Below are 26,089 nucleotides of genomic sequence, written 5' to 3'. Positions count from 1 at the left end.
ACTCTGGCAGCAGAGTTTTGAACATACTGGAGCCTGTCCAGGGCTTTGCTTGGAACCCCGGACAGGACTCCAGTCCTGTCCAGTAGTTCACTGCAGTAGACCAGACGGGAGGTGATATAGGGTAGACCAGACGGTGAAGGCGTGGATTAATGTTTCAGCCACGGACTCTGACAGTGATGGGCGGAGTCTGGAAATGTTCTTGAGGTGGAAGAAGGCAGATTTGGTTATGGATTTGATGTGTGAGTGGAATGAAAGGGATGAATCCAAGATGACGCCTAGATGGGTACTTCAGAGGATGGGAAGATGGAGCCGCCATTAACAACCAAGACGAGATCTCCAACCTTCCTGAGCAGTGCCTTGGGAGCCACAACCATGAGTTCAGTTTTGTTATTGTTGAGTTTAAGCAGGTTTGATGACATCCAGACTTTGATATCGTGGAGGCAGTTTAGAAGAGACTGAGGGGGGAGGCGGGTGGATAGTTTTGTGGAGGCGTAATTACGTTTGTTTAGAGATCATAATGTGTGGATATCTGTAGTGTACACCATGTAAGGCAGGTGTCTCCGTGGCAACAGTCTGTGTCAAGACTTAGTGACGCAAGTCTGGCGAACGATTCTTTTTATTGAGTGAGTCGTCAGGAACTGAGTCTCTAAAAAGAGGCGGACCTTCCATCACTGCCCTAACTTGCGCGCTCTCTCTACAAGCAGCCAGGTGCCGGGGTGGGTGCGCCCCGTACAATTTGCCATTGTCATTTTCCAGTTGATGGAAAAATTGTTCTATTAAATAATTTTTCCTTGTAAGCCTCGAGCCCTGGACTGTTTCAAAATGTAAATCACAATTTTTGCCAACGTCACTATGCGACCACCATTTTGGGAATAGCTGTTCTCAAGGCTCTCGGCCGGGATGCTTCTGCAATTGGTGACAAGGTTAGAATTGGACATAAAGCTGTACCCGATAATAATGATAATAATAATGATAATAATAATGTTAATAACAATGACAAAATGCAGCATTGCTCTTCTTGGATGGTAAAATTATGCATTTTATTCAAAATCCTCTGATATAGGTCAGTTTGGCATGCTTGGTTATAATTTGTTTCCACTTTAATCAGGAGTATATTTACGTAACGCGTCGCATTTTAATCTGATTTTGGGTGCCGAAGTTTCACATTAATCTCACCAGCCTCCCTATTTTCTCTCTCTCTCTCTCTCTCTCTCTCTCTCTTTCTCTCGCTCTCTCTCTCTCTCTTCCCCCCCCTCTCTCTCTCTGCCTCCCTTATTAGGTCCCGTATTATCTTCGAAAGACAAGTGTTGGCAAGCAAATCCTGTCGCCGATCTTGATTTCATCTTTTCACATCAACATAATCTTTTATTGATTTATCGGCAGCTGGAGAGTGATCTATTTATCCCCCCCCCCCCCCCCCCCCCGTGTCATGGAGAAATATGAGCGCTGCTGATGCGTTCTGGCTGAACAGTCGTGGTATTAATCGATGCCATGGAGTGTCTGGATGGGAGGGGTGGGCTGTTTGTTTGAGGTCTTTAGCAGAGGATCTGTTGGAACGAGGCTCATCTGCATTCAGTGGAAAAGTGGAACAGCAGAATAGTGGGAGCACAGGAGGAACCTGGTCTATACAGTATACTGTATATAATAAAAAATAATAAAAATGCATCCAATAATAAAATTATGTATCAATATTTGTAAATGTAAAATAAAAATGTGTAAAAAGTATTAAAGAATTAAAATAATAATAATAATAATAATAAAAAAATAAAAAAAAAATAATAATAATAATTATTATTATTATTATTATTATTATTATAATGAAACGTAATATTGATTGAATATATCGAATATTGAATGATTTATAATGCAGCATGTATTCAAATGGGGTGGGAATTAGTAGATGTCCACAAGCTCCATGTAAATATAAACAGGGAGACTGGCCTAATGGAAAATCCATCCAAACCAAGAAAATGTTGACCGCAGTCCAAAAAATGACATGACTTCCTAAAATGCAATAAAATCTATGTCGCTGTTGAACTCAAAGACGCCCACGTTTCAAAATAAAAGCCTTTTGTCATATCCCACGTTGCCTAGCGACCACATCCTCTTTATACAAGATATAGATATATATTATAGAGTATATCGTATCCTAGACATATTTTCTACGTGGGTTTTAATCCAGGAATGCCTTCTCTAAATTCTATAACCAACTCTCCAAATTCTGCATTAAAAACACCATGTTGTTACTTTGGAATGGCCCTGTGATGGTGAATCGAATGATTCTGTGGTACTGTCCCGTCCCGGCGTTTTGAGGGCGACAGATCACCGCTGAAAGATCCAGTTAAAGTGTTTGCAATATGTGAAATGCATTGCAGTTCCATAAAATGAGAGGGGGAACTACCCAGCCATCGACCGCTGTCAGTCTGTCACTGTGGTGGAGAAAGAGCCCAATCCCCTCCTCCATTCCTCTTACTCCTCCCCTCACACCCTTTCATACAATCTACAATCAGCTTACTCTCTGAAGAAAGGAAAAGGGAAATGTTTAAAAACTGCCACAACATCTCTCATTTTCAATGGCGCCTGATTAGCATCGCTTTCCAGCCAGAGGCGACGCCGGAACGCAAACAAAAACTGATAAAGGCAGAGTGGAGTTTGCTGAGCGGTTTGTTATGCTCGTCTAATCTCTGCCCTTTGTTTTTTGTATTTTTCTCCAACGATGATAACCGTCTAAAAATCTTTGATTACATTGTGAAGGACGTTTTTGAACCACCCCAAAATGTGATAAAATGGAAATATTTTGGTGTGCCTTTCAATGGATTTTTTGTTCTAGTAGCGGCTGTGGCACAAATTATTCAGCATAAATAAAAAGTGTTCGTACAGCCGTATTCTCTCTCTGTATGAAGGCAACAGGCTGGAATGAACACAATGGTTAGTCATAGGAGGAGGCGGGCCCGTGCACGTGGGCAGCGGGAGTGCACGTGGTGGAATATGGATATCGAGAGGCTGTAATGGGATGTGAATTTTCCCCTTCATATTTTTTTAGTGTTCTCTTTCAGTGCTCGGGCACATTGACTGTTTAATCCCTATGCAAAGCAAACCCAGTACACACACACACACACACACACACACACACACACACACACACACACACACACACACACACACATATACACACCCTGCCCCTGCTAATTACCGCACTGTATCCATAGGCCGTGCCACCCTGACCCTTCCATTGCATGGCGATGGCACTCCACTTCACTCCGGCCATTAGGAAAGCAATCAGCGTGCTGGATGTAATATAAATATTGGCCCTGGGCATCCTCCATGGAGCCGCAAGAACAGACACAGCCATGAGCACTGACAGACAAAATGGGGACACTGCAATCTATTGTTTGTCCAGACACATTCCTCTGTTACTGTACTCATATTTATTCATGCCGAATAGTATATTAATCTATATTCATACTTTATACCCGTAGCCATGGTACTTAGCCCCACCTACCGCCTTCCAAATGTACTTATAATGTACATAGAATCTTTTTGTACAGTCTTTATTTTGGTATATTTGGGAATATTTTGGGGGGGCCATTTCCTTTGGATATTTGGCTTTTTTGCACATTTAGCTATTTGCTTTGGGTAGTTGGCTATTTATTTTTATTATTTGGATATTTTTGCACAATTGGCTCTTTAGATATTTAGGTATTTTTTCAGATTTTACTATTCTTGTTTAATTTCTTCAGGCTGAGCTTTTTTATGCTAATTGTCTGTACGGCAATCTTCACCTCACCACAACAAAGTCCTTGTACATGAAAATGTTTGGTGAAAGAAACAGATTGTGATTCAATTGCACCCACACACACACACACACTCACACACACACACACACACACACACACACACACACACACACACACACACACACACACACACACACACACACACACACACACACACACATTCATCAAATATCAATCCACTTGTGTTTGAAAAGGCACTTACAAACACATATTGACAGACAACAAACAAAAAGTTTCACGTTCCTAAAAGTTGAGAATAGCGATGGCAGGGCGCTGAGGAGCGCTGAGGAGCACTGAGCGCTGAGGAGGAGGAGTGAGTTCCCGCTGTCGGGGAGCTGGCGGTGCACTCCACAGAACGGAATATGAAGTTGAGCTGATCAAGGTACATAATTCTGGGATTTGACAGAGCAAAACGTTTCTACCTGAGCTGCTTTTGATGTTCCGTTTCTTACTTTTGCTTTCTTGCGTTGTTTGATCTCGGGGCTCCCCGTCGTAGACTTGTATACAAGCTCTGTGGAGGGGCGGCTGCGGCGACATGCCTTCCACTGTCTTTCATCCTCCTTCCAATTCCTGACATCTGTGTAATCGAAAAATCTGTTGTCTTACGCGTTTTTCAAACTAAAATTGTAATCCTTTGAATGGAAAGAATTGTTCTTCTCAAACACTTCCATTACTGAGTCTTATAACTGCTTCTGCTTCCACTTTGTGTAATTATTATAAAAACAAATGTGCATAGTGTGAGTCCCTAAATTCACCCATAAGATAAGACAACAGAAGACACTTAATCCCAAGTGTCTTCTGTTATCTTATCTTATAGTCATCACATGGTTCCTGACAATATATTGCTCATCTGTCGTGCATAACAGAATATACTTCACCCAATCTATTATTGATATCAGCTCCGGAGACAATCTGTTATTGCTGCAATGTGTTACCAATATTGCGAGTATGTAAAAAACATAGTATAAAACAAAAATCCAGTTAAACCAGCCATTGAGGGTGAGGTATGTTGGAAGGAGTTTCCCCTTATTTTTCAGATGTAAAACTATATATATATATATATATATATATATATATATATATATAATTAAATAATTAATTATATAAAAATAAAAAAAATAAAAAAATGTAACCTACATTTTTTTTGTTGAGATCATTGGGAGTCAACTGGAGTGATTGGCGTCTCTTTAAAAACTCTTTCTAATTGATCCAGTATTGAAAGAATAGCTAGAGCCTGAAAAACTACAGTCACGCAATTGAAATACACTGGAAATGACAATGCAATTGGATCTTCTTAGATAGGCACCAAAATGTACCAGCTCTCCTAGCTTGTCCTTGGTACAAGCTCCACTGACCTCAGTCAGCGGGTCGCATGTCGCTGGCGCGACCGGACATCAAAACCATTCATCAAATTCCAGCTCCGTCTCCTCCCAAAAGCAAAGAAATCTCACCACCATTCAACACCTATGAACCGACGCCCCCCCCCCCCCCTCCCATGGGTTCCTCCCACTGCTTGATGGAGCTGGTGACAGGTTTAGGTCAAGGGCATTGGTGGGATACCAGGTGCATGGAATGTGTGTGAGATAAGAAGACGCCAGGCTGTGATCCATGAGGGATTTCCATGGGCTGTCAAGATTGAAGAGCAGAGATATAAAGAGACGCATCTCCTGAAATTAAGACCAGCTCCTCTTTTATATATATATATATACTGTATGTATATATACTGTATACTGTATATATATATATATATATATATATATATATATATATATATATATATATATATATATATATATATATATACTGTATGTATATATACTGTATATATATATATATATATATACTGTATGTATATATACTGTATACTGTATATATAGAGAGAGTATACACTGGGTAGTAACTGAGAACTTATTCGGCTGCAGAGGTTTGGTAAAAACCCACCCTCCATGGCTATCTAGATGGATACCTTGCGTGGATCATAAACAGGATGATTTGAATTTCCGTGAAGCGTTGCCTCCAGATAAACAGGCTGCTGCCGCCCGTTACACTGAGCCAATACATCATTCTTGTCATGTTCATCATGGCAGGGTTTTCTCCAAACACTCGTTCGCTGCTACGAGCCTCCGTCAGCCGTAGCCAAATCGGTCGTAAGATTATCTTTGTCGTATGCATGCGCGCCGCTCTCTGCCGTAACCGTAAAAAGTTGGAGGGAGATATTTGTGGCCCCGTCGCTGTGTACCCTACGCCTATGTTTATGCATCCCCTTGGCTTATGAGAAAGAAACGGCTATCAGTATTCATATCCGAGTCGGCCGTAAAATGAAGTCAGATGCTGATGGGCTCGGCGTGTCGGGCCGCACCGGTTGCCCTATCGGTTCAGCCGGTGGATTGATGTCTTCCCTTTGATGGGCCTAGCGTCCATGTCTAGACTGTGTAATGGGCCCTGTCACCCTGGCTGCCTCCTGCTCCGCTCCTCTACGGAATGTGGTGGCTGCCAAAAAATCCACGCCCGCCCGTCCTCCCTCCCTCCCTCCCTCCCTCTCTTCCTTCCTCCCCGTCTTAAAAAAAAAGAATAAATAAAAAGGGAACTCCAAATGAATTTCTCACTTACTGCTGCAAAACAAAAGTAGTTATATATTTTAATGAGCCTTATCGCTTCCAGGGCAACAAAATCAATTTTTCAATTTTGCGGCATCGGTGGTGGCGGCGGCGGCGTCGGGCTGAGATGTATAGTCGAGTCTCAATTGGTGCCACTCCAACAAATAAGTACACAAAACAAAACAAATATATGCAAGCGAATAGATTTGGATGATGTGTGATTTGTGGCGGTTTGTCGAAGGTGACTCCTGGGTCCCGGTGCTTGTTAGGAGTGTTTGTTCTCCTCGGCTCCCCTGTGTTTTTCCACTCGTTTTCAACGCTTGCTGCGCAAGGCTGAGACGCGTTCGCGAGGCTCAGCCCTTGGATTGCAGGGATCTTTGAACAGAGGTACCACCTGTAGACCCCCACCCACCCCCCAATCCCCCTACCACCACCACCACCATCTCCACCTCCACCTCTATAAATTCGACTCACTCCAAGTGGCACATTTCGTCCTACCTTTCATGAGACGGTGAAAGCATCTGCCGCGCACTTCAATCTTTTCATCAGTTTCCCTGAGTACTGCAACGAGGACGGCGGTTCGGGTGGTGGTGGGTGGGGACGGTGGGTTCATTTAACGAGCAAAGAGAAAAATAGACAAAATAATCATTGATAAAGACAAATGTAGATGGTAACATTGCACCTTCGCTCGCCAGGTGTCGAGGCGACCAAGCAGCCCTGAGTGAAGTCACCACACACTCGCTGTCTAGGGCTTCCAGGGCCAGCTGCCTGTGTGTGTAGGTGGAGGAAACCCAAAGTGAGCACAGGGAGAACATGCAAAGTCCAGCGCGGTGCCAACAGCGCCCCAGGCGGGAATCGAACCCAGGACATTCTTGCTGTGAGGCAGCAGTGCATATATTTTTATACATTATATTTACCAAAAATTTAAAGATGTACCCCTTTTTATTTTTCATGGGCACTCTTGCTTAGGGGCCATGGAGCCCTGGGGCCCGTCTCACTCCTCATCCGACAAGCCCACCTTTCAAAGCTCACCAGTCTGCCAACCGACTTAAGAAAAGACAAAATCTAGAATAGTCGGCTCACACCCCCCCCAAGCCTTCCAGGTCCGCTTGCACCCTAAGAGCTGCCACAGCGGTAATGAAGAGCAGAGCATTTTGTCAGAATTGGGCTCCAGGCCGAGACGCACGAGAGGCCGGCACGTTCCTTCTTGCTGCCCAGACGCTGCCCCCTCACCTCACTTTTGGCAAACTGCTCGAAGACTATGCTGCTAATCAGCACACACTCACAAACAAACAAACAACCACACAGAATCCAATACACACAAATGTAGACTAATTAATCGGTCACACACACACACACACACACACACACACACACACACACACACACACACATACACACCGCACACACACACACACACACACACACACACTGCACTGCTGCCTCACAGCAAGAAGGTCCTGGGTTCGATTCCTGCCTGGGGCGCTGTTGGCACCGTGCTCCGGTGGGTTATCTCCCAAATAGGAGCCTTTCTGTGTGGAGTTTGCATGTTCTCCCCGTGCTCACATGGGGTTTCTTCCATTTACCATCAGTAAGGACCCCCACCAAAAACATGCACACATCATCGTCTGACCAGCAATGGACATTTATCACCTGGTCCCCGGGCGCGTCCACGTATGCTGCCCACTGCTCCTGGCTGTGGCCCCGGAGGAAGGACAAGCCAGGATGGGTCAAATGCAGAGGATCCATTTCACCGGCCACCATCAAAGCATGTGCATGTGTATGTGTGTGTGCAAGCATGTGTTGTAGTGTGGTGTGTTGTGTGACGAATAAAGACTGTTTCTTTCTTTTTCTTTCTAACACACGCAACCCAAACCCAACAGCCTGGTCATTACCCTCGATCTCATCCAAACAAGCCTTCCCACTTCTTATCTCCCATCTATGGCTTGAACCGAAGGATCCCATTAATAATAGGGTTTAAAGGACCCCCTTTCCACACACACACACACACACACACACACACACACACACACACACACACACGCACACACACACACACACATACACACTCACACACACACACACACGCACACACGCACACACTCTACCTTCTGTCTTCCTCATCCTTGCAATCGATTAGGACTTAGGACTCGTTTATTAAAGATAGGGACACTTTCCTCCTTCTGGACAAAGCTTTTGAACAAAGATTTTGGGTATGTGTGTGTGTGTGTTTGTGTGTGTGTGTGTGCGTGCGTGCGTGCGTGCGTGCGTGCGTGCATGCGTGCGTGTGTGTGCTTACTGTGGTCTGGGTGACCTCTTGCTGGCTTTGCAGCTAAACCTGTGAGAAGGAGATGGATTGTGTGCCTACGAGACTGAGTATTCATTCCCTGGCTCCTGGCTTACTCAAGGCTTTCGCTTTTTTTTTTTTTTATTACTTTTCTCTTTTCTTTCTTTTTCCGTTTTTCCCCCTTTTCCGCAAAGGCTCTGTGTCCTTGGCTGGGAAAAAAAAACAGTGGCGGAGTCAGCGACTCGCCACCGCACACAGGAGAGAGGGCCAAAAAGGAGAAAGAGCGGAGAAGGGGAGGGTTAAGGGAGGAAAGAAATGGCTGAATCCAACATGAGAGAGGACCGGAGTCGGGAAAGTAGGGGATGTGGGTGGAGCTGAGATGAGAGGGAGTGATGGAGGAAGTAGGGGGGGTGGAGGAAGAGGGGGAGGGAGGGGAATGGAGAACAGAGGAGATGGTGGAAACTCATTATGAAGTTGACAAGTTGAAAGTTGACAAACACCAAAGTCTCTCCCAGCAACCCGGCGGCTGCAGGGAACTGAAAGCGACTCGTCATGGAGAGAGATGGGTCATGGAGAGAGTGTGGGTGTGTGTATGTGTGTTTCTGTGTGTGTGTGTGTGTGTGTGTGTGTGTGTGTGTGTGTGTGTGTGTGTGTGTGTGTGTGTTCTGTGCGAGTGCCGGAGGAAGTGCTCTGGGCTTCTACTGAAATAAAAGTAGAAATATCCCGACACAAAATGACTCCAGTAAAAGCGAAAGTACCACGTTGACATTTGTAAAAGTACTCACTATTTAATGAACTGGAAGTGTTACAAGTAAAAGTACTCACTGTTCAATGTACTGGAAGTATTACATGTAAAATAACTCACTGTTCAATGTACTGTAAGTATTACAAGTAAAAGTACTCACTGTTCAATGTACTTGAAACATTACAAGTAAAAGTACCCACTTCTCAATGTACTGGAAGTGTTACATGTAAAAGTACTCACTGTTCAATGTACTCAAAGTATTACAAGTAAAAGTACCCACTGCTCAATGCACTGGAAGTGTTACAAGTAAAAGTACTCACTGTTCAATGTACTGGAAGTATGACAAGCAAAAGTACTCACTGTTCAATGTATTGGAAGTATTATAAGTAAAAGTACTTGTTGTATCCGGTATCCCGATGTAACAGAGACTACAATATGGTATAAAGTGCTACGCTACTCTAAGCATAACCTACAATTTACAACAACAAAACATGGTACAGGTGTTGTGTCCACCATTTACAATGAAATGGATCTAAATCAGCAGTTTGATACAGATACCAACTTTTTTGTTATTTTTTTGGCTTGCATTTGATACATCTCTCGATTTATGTTTTATGAAGTAACAAATGTAGACATGTTCTAAAAGTAGTCATATTAAAAAAATTATAAAAATGTTTTAAATTTTTTTTTATATATTTAGATATTTGCTTTGAACTAATTTGGAGTGAAAGGATGAAACGGCTGGACCTGGCCACACAGTCATGTGTGTACAGGGAGTACAGTAGGGGGCCTGGGACGCATCCCTGGGGGGATCCTGTGTTCAGGGTGAGGGAGCTGGACATGTGCCTCCCCACCCTAACCACGTGGGGCCAGGCTGTGAGGAAGTCCAGGATCCAGGCACACAGTGGAGTGTTCAGTCCTAGGTCTTCCAGCTGACAGCCAGTCTGGTGGGGACTATGGTATTGAAAGCTGAACTATAATCGATGAACAGCATTCTCACATAGGCCCCCTTCCAGCCATCCAGGTGCATGGGCGTGGTGTGCAGTACCTGGGAGACCACATCATCCGTGCAGTCTTTCTGCCGGTACGCGAACTGCAGTGGGTCCAAGGTGCGGGGGAGGGAGGCGCAGATATAATCCTTAATCAGCCTCTCAAAACACTTCATGACAACCGAGGTGAGGGCCACCGGACGGTAGTCATTCAGGCAGGTTGGAGAGGCGATCTTCGGGACAGGAACGACGGTGGACCTCTTGAAGCAGGATGGGACCACTGATTCAGCCAGGGAGATGTTGAATATTGTAGTGAACACCAGGGCTAGCTGGTTAGCACAGGTCTTCAGTACTCATCCAGATAGGCCATCTGGGCCCGCAGCTTTCCTGGTGTTCACTCGCCTCAGAGCCCTCCTGACGTCATGCTCAGACACTGAGAGTGCGCGCTCATCCCCAGCGGTGTAACTCCACTTAGCCGGCGAGCTAGCGGTGCTGTTGCCAGACTCAAACCTCGCATAAAAGGAGTTCAGTTCGTTGGCAAGGGAGGCGTCCACACTCGTGGCTGGGGAGGAGCTGCTCTTGTAGTTTGTAATACTCCGCAGCCCTTGCCACAGGCGTCTGGTGTCCCGTTGCTCCATCTGTAGCTCCACAGTCTCCCTGTACGTCCGTTTAGCGTCCTTCACCGCCCTCCGCAGATTGTACGACGTCGCTTTGTAATTGTCTATGTTTCCGGATACAAGACCTTCATTGCAAGCGGCAGTGCGAGCATTCAGAGTGCAGTGGCTGGATTTATAACGTAGCTATGAAGCTTACAGCTACTTCCGTAAACTTGCTGACGTCACTGGAACTTGATTGGAACATGTCCCATTCAACATCTGGCCTTGACTCTGCTGGGCGGGGCTTCATACTGTGAGAGGTTGCGTGTCGTTCTGATCAGAACACCAATCACATGCCGCATGGTTCCTTCATACAATGGTCAACAGTCAAAGTCCTGAGTTTTGCAGTTTTCGCAGGATTCAGTAATTTCCCCCCTCACGTGACCCGACCCGTGAAGTTTCCTAAATACTGCAAAACCCTTTAAAAACTCCTCTGCCCTTCTTTCTTATCTTTGCATGCAGGTTATTAACTTAGAATGAGACCTAACCTCTGCAGGAAGGGGAAACAAGGGATGAATGAATGTCTTATCATTTGAGCGTGGTGGAACAAGGGATGTGTCTAAAAGCTGCACACGTTACACAAAGCTATTAAGTGATATACGGTAAGACATCATTCAAAGCATTCATCATCTGGATAGACAGATAGATAGATAGATAGATAGATAGATAGATAGATAGATAGATAGATAGATAGATAGATAGATAGATAGATAGATAGATAGATAGATAGATAGATAGACAGACAGACAGACAGACAGACAGATAGATAGATAGATAGATAGATAGATAGATAGATCGATAGATAGATAGATAGATAGATAGATAGATAGATAGATGGATAGATAGATAGATAGATAGATAGATAGATAGATAGATAGATAGATAGATAGATAGATAGACAGACAGACAGATAGATAGATAGATAGATAGATGGATAGATAGATAGATAGATAGATAGATAGATAGATAGATAGATAGATAGATAGATAGATAGATAGATAGATAGATAGATAGATAGATAGATAGATAGATAGATAGATAGATAGATAGATAGATAGATAGATAGATAGATAGATAGATAGATAGATAGATACATTGATAGATCACAGTGTGTCCACCTGTGTTCAGCTGAAATGTAACTGTCTTGTTTACATCTAGGGGGGATGGTAGCTCAGGAGGTAGAGCTGGTGGTCTAGTCATCTAAAGGTTGCTGGGTCAATCCCAGGCTCCTCCTGCTAGCATGCTGCAGTGTCCTTGAGCAAGACACTTTACCCCTAATTGCTCCTGATGGCTGCATCCGTCGGTGTTTGAACAATTGTAAGTCGCTTTGGATAAAAGCGTCTGCTAAATGAAATTAAATTAAAATCAAGGTAGTGACCTCTCACTCTGCAGAGGCTCTCAACCCCAAGAATCACAGCAGCTCCACCTGCACCTCCTTCTCTCCAGAAAACTTCTTGTCAGCCAACTGCATCCTGATTACTGCTTCTTTCTCCATCACCCCGTCACCATCTTGTCCTGATTACTGCCACATGGTAATGTGATCAGGACTTCTCGGCCTGGACCTGAGAGCTCGTAATCGCCCGGCGCGAATAATAGAAAACTCTTCATCATCCCAATCACGCCGCCCCCCATCGCCATCCCCCTTGATTTGGAGATCAGACGGCGTGAGATAATGATAATAAAGCACCGGAATCGGAACAAAGTCCATTAGTTGTAAAGTTTTCAGTGATGTCTAAAAACCATCACTCTCTCACACCCACACAAACACAGCTTTAAAAGGATGCGTGGGTTACCACGGCAACCTGAGGCACAGTTGGTCTCGTTGTGATGAGGACAATGAAGTTGTTTTGCCTCAAAACTCCTCAAGAGAACATCCCCCCCCCACCCCCCCACCCCATCCCACCCCCATCGGCCAAAAAAAACCACCCAGCAGAGCCAGCACGAAGCATTCATTCAGCTTTAAGTGCTTTCATTCTCCATTTGATGTTGTGGAAATCAAAGGGGAGATCCGTCCATCCGGTGCGCCATCTCAAGTTGTTTTCTTTCGGTAGAAACAGTGAGCGTCTCTAATCCGACAAGACGAACCGGGTGTCGCCTCAATGTGCAGGAGGCTGAGAGGGAGAATCTTGTGTTTTCGTTCGGCTTTCTCCACCTGTAGACCTGCGTTTGCAGGCTGCGCGAGGCAGCTCCCGATGCCGGTGCGTCTCAATTATCGCCTCCCGTTAACTCCGTCACACCTCCTCCCGAAAAAGCAGCTGAGAGGAACACACACGCAGATTGTGCAGCGAGTTCCAGGGCCCGGCGAGTGGGCGAGCAAACTTTACTGTTTTCGATTTGATACATATTCATATGTATCTGTTGAAGTCATCTGTTGGAGTCTAATCCGTGAGAAATTCAGTTTTTTTTTCCTCATGAACGTAATACTTGATGGTTTTTTTTTCTTTGTAGGTGTCCAAATTTAATTGCAGAAAAGAAAAAAAATCCATATACTTCAGATTTTATTCACAGAAAGAGATTTATTCACATGCATTTAAGGAAATGTACATATAAATCTATGTAAGTTCCTTAAATTCCATTTTTTTCGAGTACATATCGGGCGTCATTCTGAGATAACAACTTATTAAGAATTCCCATGAATGTAATAATTTTTTACACATAAATTTCCAAATTTGAGATGAGATAGTGAATTTAGATTCCTTGTTTCTTGTAAATTTCCACATTTAATCTCAGAAAATATATATTTTTCTCGGAAATATCTGACTTTATTCTCAGTGATTTCGATTTTTTTCCCCATAAAAAACATGTTTAAATGTAGTACTCGATATATATTGAATATATATATATATATATATATATATATATCATCAGGCCCAAGTGTAGCTCGAGTCAGCGATGCCGGGAATCAGATCTGTGGTTTTGGGCTGGAGCACCAGGGCCTCTCCACCTGTCCTGAGAGAAGGAGGGATGGAGAAAGATAAAGGGATGGAGAGATGAATTTTGAGCTCTCTGCGGTGCAGTGCGATCCTCTGGGGAGGATTCAATTATAAATGATGCCTTCACTGGCAGCCATTTTGGAATCCTGTCTTCTCCAGCTGATCCTCCTCCTCCTCCTCCTCTTCCTCCTCTTCCTCCTCCTCCTCTCCTTCATCCTCCTCCTCCTCCTCCTCTTCCTCTTCCACTCCTCCTCCTCCTCTTCTTCCTCCTCCTCATCTTCCTCTTCCTCCTCCTTCTCTTCTTCCTCTTCCTCCTCTTCTTCCCCCTCTTCTTCCTCCTCCCCCTCCTCCTCCTCTTCCCCTTCCTCTTTCTTATCCTACTCCTCCTCCCCCTCCACCTCCTCCTCCTCCTCTTCCTCTTCCACTCCTCCTCCTCCTCTTCTTCCTCCTCCTCCTCCGCATCTTCCTCTTCCTCCTCCTTCTCTTCTTCCTCTTCCTCCTCTTCTTCCTCCTCTTCTTCCTCCTCCCCCTCCTCCTCCTCTTCCCCTTCCTCTTTCTCATCCTACTCCTCCTCCCCCTCCACCACCTCCTCCTCCTCGTCTTCCTCTCCCTCATCTTCCATGTACGTGTTATGCATTATAAACGGCGGGAAGGGAGGAGGTCCGTCTCCTTATTTCAACACCGACGGAATGCTCGGTCCACCACAGCAAAAATAAATGGGCAGATTTTTTTTTTCATTAAAAACACAAAAGCTTTTTGGTGCCAAATTATTTTCCATCCTATACTTTCCATTTTTACCCTTTTTTCCCCCCAATTTTAAAGGGCTTTATTGGCATCCGGGGAAACAAAACCATGTTACTTTTCCAGAGATAAATGGAAAACAAAAATAAATACAAATAAGTACATGTAGCTTCAGAAGAAAAAAAAAAATCTAAGAAATATAGACATGAGTGAATTTACCCAAATCAAAAAACTTTTAAACGATGATGAAAAACATATATAAAATACTTTAAAACTGAAAGATGTCACTGCTGCAGTGAAACATATACAGTATATATTTACAGAGTGAAGGTTACCTAAAAACAAACTGAAAAAATGTAAAAGTTGCTGTTGAAGTAAAACTACAGTATATACAGGTATAGATAATCTAATTATAATAGGAAATTTTTACTTTGCCTTTAAAAGGATATGTATTCAGATAATGTGAAGATGATCTAAAATTTAAGTACAATATTGCAACTTGGCTGTTAAAAATATGTATATACAGATAAATGGAGAAAATGTAAAATGTTTAAAATAAATTCTTATTAGGGCATGGACTAAAATGCAGTAAAATGCATCTTGAGCCATCTCTCTCTCTCTTTCTCTCTCTCTCTCTCTTTCTCTCTCCCCCTCCTCTGCCTCTCTCTCCAGTGTCCACTGCTACTTCCAACTCCCTCCCTCCCATTCTGCTTCTCTCTCTCTCTCTCTCTCTCCCTCTCTCTCTCTCTCTCCTTCACCTTTCCAGATTTCCGTGTCTCCCCCTCGGCATATGTTTCTTTACCTCATCCCTCGCCCCCCTCCCTCCCTCCCTCCCTCCCTCCCTCCCTCGTCTCTGTTTCAACCCAGGGAAAATCTGAGCCGACACCTCGAGAGAACCGGGGGAAAGGAGAGCGAGATCATGTGAAATACAATAATTGAAAAGCCTCTCTCTTCCTCTCTGTCCGTCCACCTCCACAACAAAGCAGACGAGTGTCAGCGATGCGGCGAGAGAGAGAGAGAGAGAGAGAGAGAGAGAGAGAGAGGGCGATAGGGCGAGAGAGGAGGATGCGGTGAGACCGACTGTAATGAGGGTAGAGCGGTTGTTTTTCCTCTTCTTCATCTTCCTCCTCTGTTCCTGCTTCTGTCAATGTACATGTGTTCCAGCGCCGAATGGGCGAAAGACTCGCAACTCGCAAATTTCAAGTTCCCACTACTATAACTGCTACTCTCTGTCTCCCTCCCTCTCTCTCTTCACTTGTCTTTCCATTTCCTCCACTTCTCACCTCCATCCATCTCCATTTCTTGCAAATTCCACCCCAGATGGCAAATAGAGTCAAAGGAGAAAGTGGTGGTGGTGGTAGTGTGGTGGGAGGGGGGGGGGGGGGGGGGGGGAGGCTCCTGTGACTCCTCGGCATATTTAAACTGTCCCTCTGTACATTCTGCAATTTGTTTAAACTTTTGACATTCTTTGACATTGAAGAAGAACGAGTGGTTAGGCAGGAGGTAGAAGTAATAACTTCTGAATAAGAGCTAAGTGAGAACTCTCTTTAAAATGTATTTACACATCCTGTGTGCAGTGGTGCAATCTTAATTCCTGCTGCGTTTAAATGTTGGCGGTTTAAATGGTTTACACCCCGATCTAATGAGGCAACACAGAACTGGGTTGATTGGAAATCCAGTGATGGGGATGGATGTGATACAAAGTTAATACAGAGAACTACGTTTTTCATCAAACTTTCCATTTAATCACCGTACATACACCGTATGTGCACTTGTGCAATTCCACTTTGCATATTTAAAGTTGTAATCCGTGAGATTTTTATATGTCTATTTGCTGTTTCCATTGTTGATGGCGAACCCCGCCACCTTCAAAAATTATTTAATGATCTTATGACTTTGATTACGTGTCAATATTTTTCATCAATCTTTCCATTTAATCACTGTATGTGTACTTGTGCAATTACATTGGTATTTTTTAAGAGGTAAGTCCTACGATTATTTTGTTTAGCAGACGGTTCTGGCGGCCAGTCGGCCACCGCACCCGGGCATGCGTTCTTTTGTGCACCTCAGGTCGTACGTCAGTGTTGCTCCTCGGATTCTCAGCTTCTCTGTGGGTTTGGGGGTCTCCCGTGGCTGTGGCGCATTATGCTCAGAGCGATCTTACTTTTCTGCTGCTTGGAGGAGCCATAATATAATTCTGACCTCATACACCAAAACAAATTAGGACCAATCCTGTGCACTCACCAGTGCATACATCACACACACACACACACACACACACACACACACACACACACACACACACACACACACAACACACACACATATTACATTTCACTGCATATATGTATGAAAGTATGTATATGTAAGTGACGAATAAAAATCTTGAATCTTGAACATACTACCAGCATCTGTTTCGAATGTACCCCTTAACACACTCCTGATTACATCCTTCTCATTAACTGCCATAGCTATCAAAGGAAGAGGACACGTTTGTGTTTTTCCAAGTACATGTTGTTGTTTGTTTCTCTGTTTATTTCTGTCACACGTGGTGATTCCCTTCATGGAGTATTAATGATGATTAGTTGTTTATAGACCAAAACATGGTAAGATCGTCTCCAAAGAGGGGGATTAGTAGCGGTCATGTAGAACACAAATGCTGTGCTCTTGTCATCCCACAAAGATGGGATGACAAAAGATAGTATATTTGATACTATTTTTATCTGGTACTATTTAAGAAACAGCCATCCATTCTATGTTGCATCATACATGAGCTCCTCAAGATCCCGTTTCCATTCAGGGTGACAGCGTCCACCACAACAATGAGAGCAGCCACTTTAAATGAGTGTGCGTCTAGAAAGGGTCACAAAGGAAGGTGACCCGAATACCTTGTTTACACGCCTGACAACAAAAGGGCAGCGTCCTATCGCCAGCTTTCAAATTATCTACACCGTCTTTGTTTTAAGATAACAGCAACGGTAATAATAGCGTCCTGGGGGTATTAGCATAACAATGGTTGCTGAAATATTGATACAATTTTTTTTAGGTTTTATCTGATGAGAAGAGAACGCCAGTGGCTTGATCTAATTACCTTGTATCATCCTCCAAGAAAACTAACCTAAATAGCAAATAATCTCCGTAATCCTCCGATTACAAACAGCAGATTTGTCTCCATCGGGGTGTTGCCTGCTTGTGCTTTTTGTTTGTAACCGGTGCTTAATATGAAAATCAGGCGTTGCCGGAACACAGAGAGGCAGCCTCCGAAGTCACGGAAGGTGTGCACGGAACGCACGAACGAGCTGCCATGCCTGACGCGGCATGAGACGCGAGCGCCTTTTTTTGTTTCAAAAGATAAAAATTGAAAGATTCAAAGGATATTTTCATCACATACATATTGCACTGAACATATGTCATGTAGTGAAATGCTTCTGTAATGAAGCTGTAGTGAAGGGAGACGTGCAGTGGAGAAAATAATGTGCGGGCTGGGCGGGCGGAGGGGGCATGGGGGTGGGGTTGGGGGGGGGGGGGGGGGTGCTCGCATCTTAAACCACAGCTCCGCATCTTGTGCAGAGGTGCCGGATCCAATCAAATAGGTGCCAGTCCCAATCTGGGAGGTCATAAATGAAGCCCTGTCTATAGCTGTACTGTAGCAGAGCTGAACAAAGCTTTTGTTTTCAGTAAAAATCGGCTGCTGCAGGTGGAGATATTGGATAAAAATAAAAATGGTCGTTTCATGCGATGAAAACTGCATTTCCTCTTAGCTCTGTCGCTGATAGCCGAACAGTTGCTGATGCAGCAGCTTTTTGTTTTTTTTCAACAGAAATACATTGTCATAATTTTGTCATATTTTGGAGTCAATTCGGTGACACAGAATATTGGCACGGCTTGAGGCCAGTCTGAAATGTTGTAGGATTATTTATCCGATTACTGCTTGTGTTTGTGGTTTATTATTGAATATTTACAATTGTTTATTTTTAATGAGAGAAGATGTTTATTGCATATTGCCGAGTCTTCTCTATTTTAATTTTATTATTTTATTATTATTGCCTCTTGTTTTTGATCCAAGCTGCAGTCTATCTATCTATCTATCTATCTATCTATCTATCTATCTATCTATCTATCTATCTATCTATCTATCTATCTATCTATCTATCTATCTATCTATCTATCTATCCATCTATCCATCTATCTATCTATCTATCTATCTATCTATCTATCTATCTATCTATCTATCTATCTATCTATCTATCTATCCATCTATCTATCTATCTATCTATCTATCCATCTATCTATCTATCTATCTATCTATCTATCTATCTATCTATCTATCTATCTATCTATATTAGTCTGTCTGTCTGTCTGTCTGTCTGTCTATCTATCTATCTATCTATCTATCTATCTATCTATATGTCTGTCTGTCTGTCTGTCTGTCTATCTATCTATCTAACTTATATCTATCTATTTGATGGTTTTTGCACTGGGTTTATTTTTCTAAAGAAGGTGTGCTGAACCAACTCAAGAGAAGACGAATTTAAAAAACATATGATGCGTTTATTAATGAGCATGAACCCAGACGCGCTCCATCAGTCACATTCATCTGGATGGGGGAGGCAGGAGGCCCGTTGCTCTAGTTCCCTCTGCCACTCTTCTCAACATGTCATGTTCTACATCGTGCTCTGCGTTGTGTGCTGCGCTGCTGATGAGTGATGGAACACATGTCCACCACAGGGTTACCACGGCAAAACTACGGAGAGACACACACTGAAGACACACACACACGTGCATATGGGTAAATGACAAATAAGGTTTTTATAGGGGAGTAAATACAATATTGAGCTACATGCTACATTTTTTTTTTCTTTTGTTTATTCACGTATCACTAATAAGTTGAAAGACTTTAACTTTAAGTTTGTTTGATTACTAACTTAATGTGTTAAAAATGTCAGGCACTACAAACTTTTTCCTGTCTAAAACATGGTGGCACCGTCTGCCATTTTGAGACTTTTCAGAAGCCACAAAACTCCCAAAAAATACTATACTAATGCTGGGTGGGGCTTCACTTTGCTCTCAGAACAGCCTCAGTTCTTCTTGGCATGGATTCCACAAGATTTTGGAGACATTCCTTTGAGATTCTGGTCCATGTTGACATGATTGCATAACGCAATTCCTGCAAATTTGTCAGTTACAAGTCTCCTGTTCTATTACATCCCAAAGGTGTTCTATGGGATCCAGATCCAGTGACTTGGAAGGAAACTGAAGCACAATGAACTCATTGTCATGTTCATGAAACCAGTTTAAGACGACTTTTGCTTTGTGACATGGAGCATTACGATGCTGGAAGTAGGTATAAGAAGATGGTCAATTGTGGTCATGAAGGGATGCACATGGTCAGCAACAACACTCAAATAGGCTGTGGCATTTAAGTGATGATTGAATGCTATTAACGTTAAATTCCCCACACCATTACACCACCGCCACCAGCCTGGACTCTTGACACAAGGCAGGTTGGGCCCATGGATTCATGCTGTTGGTGTCAAATTCTGACCGTGCTATAGTATGTGTGCCTCAGCAGAGAGGGAGATTCATCAGACCAGGCTAAGTTTTTCCAGTCTTTGACCGTCCAGTTTTGATGAGCCTGTGCCCACTGCAGCTTCAGCTTTCTGTTCTTGACGGAAGTGGAAGCTGACGTGGTCTCCTGCTGTTGTAGTTCATCCCCCTCAAGGTTCCATCCATTCTGAGATGGTTTTCTCCTCACCACAATTGTACAGAGTGTGATTTACCGAGGCCTTTCCGCAGCTCCAACCAGTCTGACCATTCTTCGGTTGACCTCTCTCATCAACAAGGTGTTTCGTCCACATAACTGCCACTCACTGGATGTTTTTTTTGTTTTTTACACCATTCTGAATAATATCTAAAGACTGTTGTGCGTGAAAATCCCAGGAGATCGGCAGTTACAGAAATACTGAAACCAGCCTGTCTGGCACCAACAATCATGCCACGATCGAAAACACTGAGACACACATTTTTTCCCAATCAGTTGATATTAACACTAACTGAAGCTGCTGACCCATATATGCATGACTTTATGCATTGTACTGCTGCCACACAATTGGCTGATTAGTTAATAGCATGAATAAGTAGGTGTACAGGTGTTCCTAATGAAGTGCAAAGTGACTATATATATATATATATATATATATATATAAATATATATATATAAACACACAGTATGTTTCGATGTATGTACGAGAGAGGGAGAAAGAGGGATGGAGGGAGGGGGAAAGAGATAGAGGAGAGGGAGACAGAGAGAGAGGGAGGGAGGGAGATCTCAATTAGTGGCCGTCCCCCCCACAGAACAGGCAACAGTTGGAGCACGGTATGAATTATGAAATGATAAGAGGTTGTAAAATGGAAGTAAATCCCGGAGATTACGCACCTCGTCGTCCCACCGTCCAGGGTGAAGGACGGAGGGACGGAGCACGGAGACGCCCCCGCGGAGCTCTGTCGGAACGTGACTGAGGAGGCAATTACATTTTGCGTCTTCCTGTCAGGAATTTCTTCTTTTCTCTCTCTCTCTTTTTTGTTTCCCGGGGCCTCCTCCTCTTCCTCTCCCTCCCTCTCATCCTCCTCTTCCTCTGATGGTGGAGAATATTCGACCACATCAAACCGTGTTTGTCTTCTTTTCCTCCGATCCCCCCGGGTGGGCTGTGCTGCCGAAAGCCCAGGAGATAACAAGGAGAAAAGACATAAAAGCACACAAACAACACACATACCCAGGAAGTGAAAGGGGAGAGAGTCGTGAGAGTGTGTGTTTGTGTGTCCTAGGCACACACACACACACACACACACACACACACACACACACACACACATACATACACACACACACACACACACGCACACACACACCCACACACACACACCTACACAGATGTGAGTGCATTTACCCGCTTCTATTTGGTACCTTATATGGAACAGGTGGCGCTGGCTCGGGGTCCAACCTGGTTCCATCCCACTGCCATGGACACACGTTCCACTTTCTGTCGCACACATACACATGCGCACACATACACGCACACACACACACACACACACACTGGGATCCATATAATTGGCCAATGCTATCCCAGGGATGGGGCCCACTACACAATGACCCCACCGCAGCCGCTGCAGTTAGACACTGCGAAAAAATAAACAGAAAGCCGCGCTGCCACCCCTCCATTGCAGCGCGGCTTTCTGTTTATTTTTTCATTTTGTTTTTCGTTTTGTTTTTTTTCAGGGATTTTCTCTCTCTCTCTCTCTCTCTCTCTCTCTCTCTTGCTCTCTCTCTCGCTCTCGCTCACTCTCTCTCTTTCTTCAGCGCCCAATGTGACTTGTATTCCGAATGAGGGGGGCTCCACCCACTAGAACCTGGCTATAACAGGCATGTATCTGCTGTTGTCTTCCCCCAAATTCACTTGTCTTTTTGGAATGAGAGAGAGAGAAAATAAACAGAGAAGGACAGAGAAAGAGATTTGGGAGGAGTGGTGGTGGTAGGAGGTGCGGTGTGGTCTAAAAGGAAAACAGCGGATGAATAATGCATGTATTGTAATGTAGTGTCAGCAGTACAGTGTCATCCTAAAAGTGCGTGGAGTCGATTAAGGACGAGTATATTAGCGCCTGATTTAGTGTCTGCTTGGTGGAGATGATATCTGTACACCAGACTTAGACTTCTTAGATCTTTTTGGCAACTGATATAGTGATTGAGAGCAAAATCAGTACAGTCTCAGTAAAGTTGAATTTCTGTTTCTGTTGTCCTCTGGCTGGGGACGGTTGGTTGAGGTCGGGGTTGGAGAAACAACTAAGGAATCGGGATCAAGACCAACAAAAACAGAATAAAGTGTGAAAAACAGTAAGAAAATTAAGCGGGTCAGAACCCAGAAAATAGCTGGGATTAATGAAGAAAGATGAATACCACTTATTATATGGTAATTTTATACCTGGAAATTGAAAATTGCTGTAGAAGGTGACATTTCCGTGTCTGTAAATTTAGCCCTCACGCTGTAATTATCACATTCATGTTAGAAAATATGATGTATAAATAGTTCCCGGTGCTATGGGAAGTTATATTCTGTGTGTTATAATTTCCTGCATCACAAGGCGGAGTAGATATTTCCAGGGCCTTCCGTGGCTTCCCGTCTGTTGGCTTTCTATAAGCGTAGCCTGGGCAATGTAGTGTGGTGGCCCCAGCTGAAGGACAGGACGCGGCTTGGTCCTGCCGACAAGTGTCCTGACCCTCCGCCTGCTCCGCCGAGCCGCTGGGTACTCTGGGAAACTAAGGCTGCGGCCTTGAACCCAGTCTCTCTTCTGCGGGTTGTCTGCAAACAGAGACATATTGCAGAGGCAATGAATCACAACAGCGGAGGAAAGGTGCTGCCGGCAGCCAGAAGGGAAAAAAAAACTCCACCTTACCAACCTCCTCCCGACCCCTCTGACTCCCCCCCGGGACCAAGTTTCCATTTTGACAGATTTGTTCCCCTTGCTGTTTGCTGCCATCACGCAAATTTAATATTCAAAAAGTTGTTGTCGTGTGACGGAGCGAGCGTGTCCTTGCCCGGTATCCCTGGTCTGTAGGGTTCCCCAACTCCCCTTCAATCCAGTCAAACTCCAAATCCACAGCGTGCCTACATCTCCCTCTCCTCTTTTTCTTTCCAATGGCCCGTCTCCAAAGCCCGGTGGCCACGGCGAGATTACATGAGCCGAAGATGGAGATGAAAGTTCCCTCTGATCCACTAAAAATAACATCTTGTACAGTAATCTGTAGATTTGATCCCTTTGATGAGAGTTTTCCCCCGCGGCCGGCATTCCACTCGGGGTTTCACGGTGAACGTACTCCGTTTATACTCCCTGGTTTGCGTTCAGGTTCCTGCTCGGTGAAAATGCCCCCTTCACAGCAACAACATCAACAATAAGAATTGGCTGCAGTGGAAAAGGTATTTGGATTGATCATAAGAGGTAGTGGAATAAATGAAGAGAGTTGGTTCAGAGAAAGGGCTGAGCATGCGTCAATGGCTTTCCAAAGAAGTCCAAAGTCTTAGGATGGCTTTTATCAAATTGATGTGGAGGGAATCTGTGTGTCTGAGGTCAAATTCTAAATCTATGTGCACTGGGTAAACATCTGAAGCTGTGTGTGGGAGTCATTTGCCTTTCGTCGAGATACAGAATCCCAAGGTCCCAAAAAGGTGTAAAAAGGAGAGATCGTTTTGGTTCCCTCATCGTCTGTTCTGCCCCCTGTTATTCAATAGCGAAATTGAACTTATTTTTCTCAAATTATTAGCACTTTCACCCTCACTATTGACTCTTGAAGGGATGTATTTTCTGCTGCAACGCTTTGCCTAATTTTCAATATCTGCCCAGTTGCAGTGCAGCGCTTTCTCTACGACCAAGGTACATTTTTCTCTAAAGACGAGTAAATAAGGGTGGTGCTTTGGCAACTCTCAGGCCAATTTCTGGCCATGAAAAATGCCTTTGTTCTGTCATGGTGTCTGATGAAACACGCTCAACCATTTTCATGTTCCACCACCACTTCCGGATGATCTAATTTGAGTCTCCTGACCGTTTTATCCAGACTACAATGGCTGGCGGAAGCCATTTTACTTGGCATCAAGATCTTCCTTGAAGCAATAAAGCTGCAACAAGCCACCTTACATTCCCATTCGCGGCTGCCATCGCTCATTTCAGCCCCGCCCCCCTCCTCTCTCCGTTTGTCCATTTCAGATAAGGATCCGAAGATTGTGCCACATTTCATAGTCTTACCATCATTTGGGCATGTGGCGAGGCACATGAATTATGCAGCGCGCCCTCTCAGAGTGTGGGAAAGGAGCCAGTGCAGTCTGCGTTCAGCTGGTTGGGAGGGAAATGCGATATATTCTGTTTTCACCACTTCCCTTTTTACGTCTGTGCTTGTGTAGATAATCACTGTGATTCTATATTAAAGTGCATGATGTGTTGTTTATCTGTGTGTGTGTGTGTGTGTGTGTGTGTGTGTGTGTGTGTGTGTGTGTGTGTGTGTGTGTGTGTGTGTGTGTACTTGTCAAACCCGGTCTTTTCTGGCTTGGCTGTGCGCTGCAGATTAACATTGTCTTCTCGATACACAAAGTAATTCTCCCTCAATGTGATAATTGGCTCCCCGGGGTGGCTGGTAGCTTCTGCTCACCGTCATCACACCCCCCCCTCCAGAAAGAGAGACGGATACGTGCTAGATGAGATGGGTTAAGTTTCCTGGTTCACTGTCAAAGAAAGGGAAAGAAGAAGCAAAACTAGCCCCCAAGTCTGGCTGAACTCTTTTGGCAGCGGGGGGAGTCAACAGAGGGAGGCCAGATCCGGTGTGACCTCGCTGGAGGCTGCATCCTCTTCCTCCGCCTCCTCGACTCCGTCAGGGCCTCGCTCCCAGGCAGGGCTCCTCCGTCTTGCCGCTGGAGTGGAGGAGAGATCTCACTCGCCGTGTAAAGAATCGAGAGTGCGGATCACTGAGGAGGAAGTGAAAGTGAACGCGCGGAGTGAGTGAAGCAGCCGTCATTAACGGGCAAGCGAGGCCGCTGGGGTTTGAGGGTTTGAGGAAACGTCTGCGGGCGGATCGGCCTTGATTAGCTGCAGATAGTTGCGCGAAGGGTTGCTCATATCGCAGTGTGCCTCTTCAAGTGGTGAAGATATGTTTCTGTCTCACATCAAGGAGCGGTTGTTGACATTGTGGACAGCGGAGATGTGGAACGAGTAGTCGTGAAGAGATGGTCTTTTTCGCACTCAAGAGTCTCTCTCTCTCTCTCTCCAACCCTCTCTCTCTATTTGTCGCTCTCTCTTTCTCCTATCCATATGTTCCGCACTGTCTCGGGGGGTAGAGAGGACCACAGAGCAGCTTGTTGGCCGCTTCATTGGGGGAACAGTGAGACAGCTGGGCAGCAATCACAAGGCCAAGCAGATGTTCAGGTGGCTTGGAGGGGAAGAGAGTGAGCGAGAGAGCGAGAGAGAGAGAGAGAGAGAGAGAGAGAGAGAGAGAGAGAGAAAGAGAGAAAGACAAGGAGAGCTAGAGGCGTCGAGAGAGAGAGGCCGTACATGAAACGGCTGGCGGATGTTGGATTGAAGCATAAATTTAATAAATAAATGCAATTGATACAACAATGACGCAAGAGCTGAGGCAGCTCATTAGCATTTCCCATTTGGCCTGGCTTCAAGTTTGGCCGAGACTCTTCCCTGTGTGTCCCCGGGCCCAAAAAGCCTCCTCCGTCTCCCATATTGATTTACCCAGCAGTTTATCTGCTTGGGGTCTAATGCTTTTGATGTTCTGGGGAGGCCTGGGTTGCCGGGT

General features: G+C 44.5%; 1 protein-coding gene across 1 annotated transcript in view; it reads left to right on the top strand.

Moving 5' to 3' along the window:
- Positions 1-26,089, top strand: part of LOC307227588 (neurexin-3b-like) — a gene marked incomplete at its 3' end in the record, with an annotated part of 299,424 nt that overhangs the window by 183,629 nt on the left and 89,706 nt on the right. The window lies entirely within an intron of this gene.

The sequence above is a fragment of the Zeus faber genome, assembly GCF_960531495.2.
Source record: "Zeus faber genome assembly, chromosome: 2".
NCBI lineage: Eukaryota > Metazoa > Chordata > Actinopteri > Zeiformes > Zeidae > Zeus > Zeus faber.
This window is presented reverse-complemented; position numbering and strand designations above follow the sequence as displayed.